The sequence below is a fragment of the Coregonus lavaretus genome (assembly GCF_964263955.1).
Source record: "Coregonus lavaretus genome assembly, chromosome: 7".
Classification (NCBI taxonomy): Eukaryota; Metazoa; Chordata; class Actinopteri; order Salmoniformes; family Salmonidae; genus Coregonus; species Coregonus lavaretus.
The window spans coordinates 23,404,588-23,410,986 of NC_139994.1; the positions used below are offsets into that span (position 1 = coordinate 23,404,588).

A 6,399-nucleotide genomic window follows, 5' to 3' on the forward strand; every position below is an offset into this window, starting at 1 on the left:
AGAGAACATGTATAGTGCAGCTAAATGTTAGTTCTATTTGGTGGAAGGGGTTTCTTGCAGGTTTGCTTCAGATCTATAGATATCATGTAACGGCCCATAGTGTTTAAATGACTGAGTGTGAGGAGGCTTGTGTTTATTATGGGAGCACTGGTTTCACTGTCTGTCTATAGTCTTTTCACTGTATATTTACTGTACAAGATGGAGACCACAGTGGTGCTGTACCATACTGTAGTGGGGTAATATTTGATACAATACTCCTGTGGTCACAGTGTATAATGAATGGTAGGTTCCCACTGGGCACAGACATCAGTTCAACGTCTAGTTTTCAATTACATTTGGTTGAGTTGCTTCAACTTCATCACATAGATTTGTTTGGTTTAAATGACGTGGAAACATTGATTCAACCAGTTTTTCCCAGTGGGTTGAGTGTTTGTACAGTAGTACTCACTGACGCATGTCATTGTCTTCGCCCTCAGCACCTGCAGTAGGTCCCAGCTGCAGCAGTGCACTGTGACTGAGGGAGGTTTTTGTGCGGCTCTAAATCACTGTGTGAACACAGGACCACTGTGGTGACTCTGACAGTAGTAAACTCCTGTATCCTCAGCCTGGACTTCACTGATGGTCAGAGTGAAGTCAACACCATTTCCTCTCCCACTGCCACTGAACCTGGTGGAAACTCCAGTATGCCTTTCTGATGTGACATAGATCAGGAGTTTAGGAGCTTCTCCAGACCTCTGATGGTACCAGGCTAGGTAATACCGTGAGCCAGAGTACTGAGTAACTTTACTACTGGCGCTACAGTCAATAGAGACAGTTTGACCAGGCTGGACTGACTGAGCTGCAGACTGAGTCAATACATACTGACCCCAAGACCCTGCAGAGAAAAATAAGGAACATTTGACATATAGGATGGTAAAATATTTGGAAGATTATAACCCTAGTTCATAATTTACAACATGATGCTTGCATACGGAAAATGTTCAAAATGTCTCTCACCTTGTGTGTAACAGACCAGAGTCCAGATGAAGATGGTGATCAAAGTCATGGTTGCCATGGGTTCTGTTTAAATGAAATACAGATCTCACATGAAGTGTTCAACATACAGGGCTATAAACACTCCCAGAGCACTGAAGCATGTGATGCCAATGCAAAGTGGCTCTCTATGGAAATGTTCCTCCTGGGCAAATCACTGCACTGTCATTAAGAAAAGTTCTGAAATCCAATTCTGTTGTCTGGAACTCATTACAAAAAATTTATTTATACTGACACGTTCCTTCGTTGCTGTATCAAGCTTTTTTTGATGATTAGTTAATGATAGATATATCAACATAGTACACAGCAGTTTTCATACTGTTGAAAGTTCAATGGGGAACGGGGACCGTGAATGTCCAATCTCCTGGAGTTCCAGAGTGTACCAGTAGGGGGCCTCAGTTCCAAACAACATTCAGTGATCAGTTTCATGTCTCTGTTAACATTACCCTCTGTGTCTGTATGGAGGTTTTGTACAGCGAGTCAATCAGACTCTATCACTGTGGTGGACTTTTGGTGGAGGGACCAAACTGAGTGTTGGTAGTAAGTATTCAATTCTCGATCTTGACCTCTGTTATCAAAATCCCAATTCATTTTCTTGACACTATTACACAACTCCCTTAAATAGAAAGTAGAAAAGTGTATTTATTTTTGGAGAATTTGTGTTGCATTTATTTACCTTAGAAGTAAATTGAGTTAAATTAAAATGCCTATCCAAGATTTAATATATCAAACAATGTGCTTATACAGTGTATTAATTTCAAACAATAGGGTTATTGTTGAAATCTGAGAGTGGTTTGGTAGTTCAGGGACAGCCGTGTCTATAGTTTCAAAGGTTTTTGTATGGCCGTTGCATGTGTTCGTATCACTGTGGTACACTTTTGGTGGAGGCACTAGACTGGATGTTGGAAGTAAGTTTTTTTTTATGCTTAGTTTTGCTATCTATTTGCTATATTGCTTTCTAATTTTGAATGTTATTAAATATTTGCTATATTTTGCTAAGTGTTGCTATCTTACGAAGTCCTGCTGTTCATATGAATACACTTTTGGTTTCAACTTATTATAGAATATCTCATAAATTACAGTATAACTTTATTCATTTTCTTTTAAATTAAAGCTGCAATAGGCTATGTAACTTATTCTGAGACCCGACCAAATTCACATAGAAATACAGTTAAAATCTTTTGTTGTCATTGAAAACAAGTCTATAAAGCGGTAGATTGTTCTATGTGTGCTATTTCTATGCTTCCCATTCTTAAGTTTCATTTTTTGTTTTACTTTAGGTTTTGCACACCAGATCAAACAGCTAAAAGTACAATATTTTTGGTTATGGAAAATATATTTCACAGCGGTTTAGATGGTACAATGATTCTCTACTACACCAGGGCTCACCAACCCTGTTCCTGGAGAGCTACCCTCCTGTAGGTTTTCACTCCAACCCCAGTTGTAATTAACCTGATTCAGTGTATCAACCAGCTAATTATCAGAATCAGGTGCGCTAGATTAGGGTTGGAGTGAAAACCTACAGGACAGTAGCTCTCCAGGAACAAGGTTGGAGAGCCCTACTCTTACATTATCCTTTCTTGTTTTGTCACATAAACTGAAGTTAGGTGAACTATTAGAATTTTAGCAACCAGTAAATGGCGTAGTGATTTCTGCATAGTGCATCTTTAAATGTAATATTATTGTTAGATGGTTACAGTCAACTGGAATTTACTTCCTCAGCACTTATTTTAAACAGATCATTTAAGAATTGGTCATACATTCTGTGGAATTTTCTTTAAAATAATAATAATGAATAATGAAATGCAGTTTGATTCCTAGGATTTTATCACATTACAAAAAGGGAGAAGTATGTGGAAATATGTCATTTTAAAAATATTTTTTTTTGAAGATAGTTGAATGTATTTTCAGTCATCTCATGTAGTTATAATATGCTTCAGTAGCTACTCAAAGGGAAGTGAAATAGTGACAGAAAGACTGAGAAACTGTGTTTTTGAGGGACAGAAACCTACTGAAAAAACAACTTAATTTACAGCTAAGATGTAAAACTGCTGCGTCACTATTGTTGCATCAGTCTGGTGATTGATTGATAGCTCCCCTCTCTCTAATTTCCCACCTGTCTCCTAGGTGATGTTCCTCCCACCCTGACGGTCCTGCCCCCCTCCAGTGTGGAGCTACGACAGGGGAAGGCCACTCTCATGTGCCTGGCCAACAAGGGCTTCCCCTCAGACTGGAAGCTGAGCTGGAAGGTGGATAGGAGCAGTAGCAGCACCTGGGAGGTGACCGGGAGCCCTGGGGTCCTGGAGAAGGACGGCCACTACAGCTGGAGCAGCACCCTGACCCTTCCTGTCGACCAATGGAGGAAGGTCGGCTCTGTGACCTGTGAGGCCACCCAGGGCTCCCAGTCTCCACTCTCTGAGACACTGAGGAGAGACCAGTGTTCTGACGAATGAGCTCCTTCTCTGACTCCACAGTTTCTCTGTTCTGCACTCAGCGCCTCTCCGTCTTACTGATCCAGCACTACTAGTACCACAGGAGGTTGGTGGCACCTTCATTGGGGAGGACGGCTCATAGTTATGGCTGGAACGCAATAAATAGAATATTATCAAACTCAAACACATGGTTTCCATGTGTTTCATACCATTCCATTCACGCCATTCCAGACATTATTATGAGCCGTCTTCCCCTCAGCAGCCTCCTATGACTAGCACACTTTTGCTGGGCTAGACCCTGTGTGGGAATCCTTACTCTAGAATATCTCTCTGATTCTGATGTCATAGATCTTCTTGGCTTTCATATCACCTGTGATGTGCTTTAGTGCTGTAATGCTGTTGGTTCTGACATGTTGAAATAATAAAGATGTTTAATCTTTAAAATTGTTTGCCTGGATATCATTATTTAATACATTTTACCATTAGACATTGAGATCTTTACTATTCGTTTAGTTTTCATAAGGAATGAAGAGCTCTGGCATGGAAAATGATTTCTAATACATTTCAGTGAATTAACCTCGCTCAGTGAATGCTTGGCTGATTGGGACACATTTGGTACCAGTCAAAAGGATATCTACAGCACAGGAGGTTGGTGGCACCTTAATCGGGGAGGACTGGCTCATAGTAATGACTGGAACGGAATCAATGGAATGGTATTGAACTCAAACACATGGTTTCTATGTGTTTGATACCATTCCATTCACTCCATTCTTGCGATTATTATGAGCCGTCTTCCCCTCAGCAGCCTCCTGTGATCTACAGTGATACTAATACTGAAGCCATGTGGTATAAACCCACTGGTCTTCATGATGTTACTAATACTGAAGCCATGTGCTATAAATCCGCTGGTCTTCATGATATTACTAATACTGAAGCCATGTGCTATAAACTCACTGGTCTTCATGATGTTACCAATACTGAAGCCATATGCTATAAACCCACTGGTCTTCATGATGTTACTAATCCTGAAGTCATGTGCTATAAACTCACTGGTCTTCATGATATTACTAATACTGAAGCCATGTGCTCTAAACTCACTGGAACTCTCTGGGGACAGGTGAACATCTGGCCACGTTGCTGTTCTATTCTGGGAGCGTGGCAGTTCCCTGCCCATGCAAATCTGAGTTTCAACCCCACCACAGCTTACAATCTCACAGCCTCAAATCCTCTGGGAGTGGGGCAGCTGTGTGTTTCACTAGAGAACTGAACATGGGCTGGGGAAGCAGATATTACACTGGACTTTGCATCATGTTCAAATGGGGGACTTCACTCTATTTTTATGGCCTTGTATACAGCATGTAAACTAAATGTATTCGTGACAGATATGTACAGTGGCTTGCGAAAGTATTCACCCCCATTGGCATTTTCCCTATTTTGTTGCCTTACATTTAAATGTTTCCCCTTAAACCACTCAAGTGTTTATTTAGCAGTATGCTTAGGGTCATTGTCCTGCTGGAAGGTGAACCTCTGTCCCAGTCTCAAATCTCTGGAAGACTGAAACAGGTTTCTCTCAAGAACATCCCTGTATTTAGCGCCATCCATCATTCCTTCAATTCTGACCAGTTTCCCAGTCCCTGCCAATGAAAAACATCCCCACAGCATGATGCTGCCACCACAATGCTTCACTGTGGGGATGGTGTTCTCGGGTGATGAGAGGTGTTGGGTTTGCACCAGACATAGCGTTTTCCTTGATGGCCAAAAAGCTCAATTTTAGTCTCATCTGACCAGAGTACCTTCTTCCATATGTTTGGGGAGTCTCCCACATGCCTTTTGGCGAACACCAAACGTGTTAGCTTATTTTCTTCTTTAAGCAATGGCTTTTTTCTGGCCACTCTGCCGTAAAACCCAGCTCTGTGGAGTGTAAGGCTTAAAGTGGTCCAATGGACGGATACTCCAATCTTAACTGTGAAGCTTTGCAGCGCCTTCAGATTAATGTTGCCTCTCAGATTAATGCCCTCCTTCCCTGGCCCGTGAGTTTTGGTTGTTGGTCCTTTCTTGGCAGGTTTGTTGTGGTGCCATTTTCTTTCCATTTTTTCATAATGGATTTAATGGTGCTCTGTGGGATGTTCAAAGTTTTGGATATTTCTTTATAGCCCAACCCTGATCTGTACTTCTCCACAACTTTGTCCCTGACCTGTTTGGAGAGGTCCTTGGTCTTCATGGTGCCGCTTGCTTGGTGTTGCCCCTTGCTTAGTGGTGTTGCAGACTCTTTGGCCTTTCAGAACAGGTGTATATATACTGAGATCATGTGACAGATCATGTGACACTTAGATTGCACACAGTGGGACTTTATTTAACTAATTATGAGACATCTGAAGGTAATTGGTTGCACCAGATCTTATTTAGGGGCTTCATACCAAAGGGGGTGAATACATATGCACGCACCACTTTTCCATTATACATTTTTTAGCATTTTTTGAAACAAGTTATTATTTTAATTTCACTTCACCAATTTGGACTATTTTGTGTATGTCCATTACATGAAATCCAAATAAAAATCCATTTAAAATTACAGGTTGTAATGCAACAAAGTAGGTAAAACACCAAGGGGGGTGATTACTTTTGCAAGGCACTGATGATATCAAAGTAGTATTTCTTGAATGGAATCAATATGACTGTATTCACTCTTTCGGGGTTGGAGGGGTATAGAAGTTGAGTAGGTGATGAATAGTTGGGAAGTTGGGTTTGGACAGGGTCAACATTCATGCTATTGTGTACTGGAATGGGTGCTTCTTACAATATGAAGATAAATCAAAACGTTGAAAAAATTCGAAACCTATTCTGAATTTTGTTCAACAAATCCTTCAAAATAAAGCATTTTCTACAGCTCTGTACCCTTAGTGGTCCCAGTGTGTTTACAAATATTTCAATTTTT

General features: G+C 40.8%; 1 gene segment (V, D, J or C); it reads left to right on the top strand.

Annotated features, from left to right (window-relative positions):
- The first annotated feature begins 1,819 nt into the window (after nt 1-1,819).
- LOC311132411 (Ig kappa-b4 chain C region-like) lies at nt 1,820-3,610 on the top strand. The segment is given in 2 exons: nt 1,820-1,940; nt 3,160-3,610.
- Nucleotides 3,611-6,399: the final 2,789 nt, after the last annotated feature.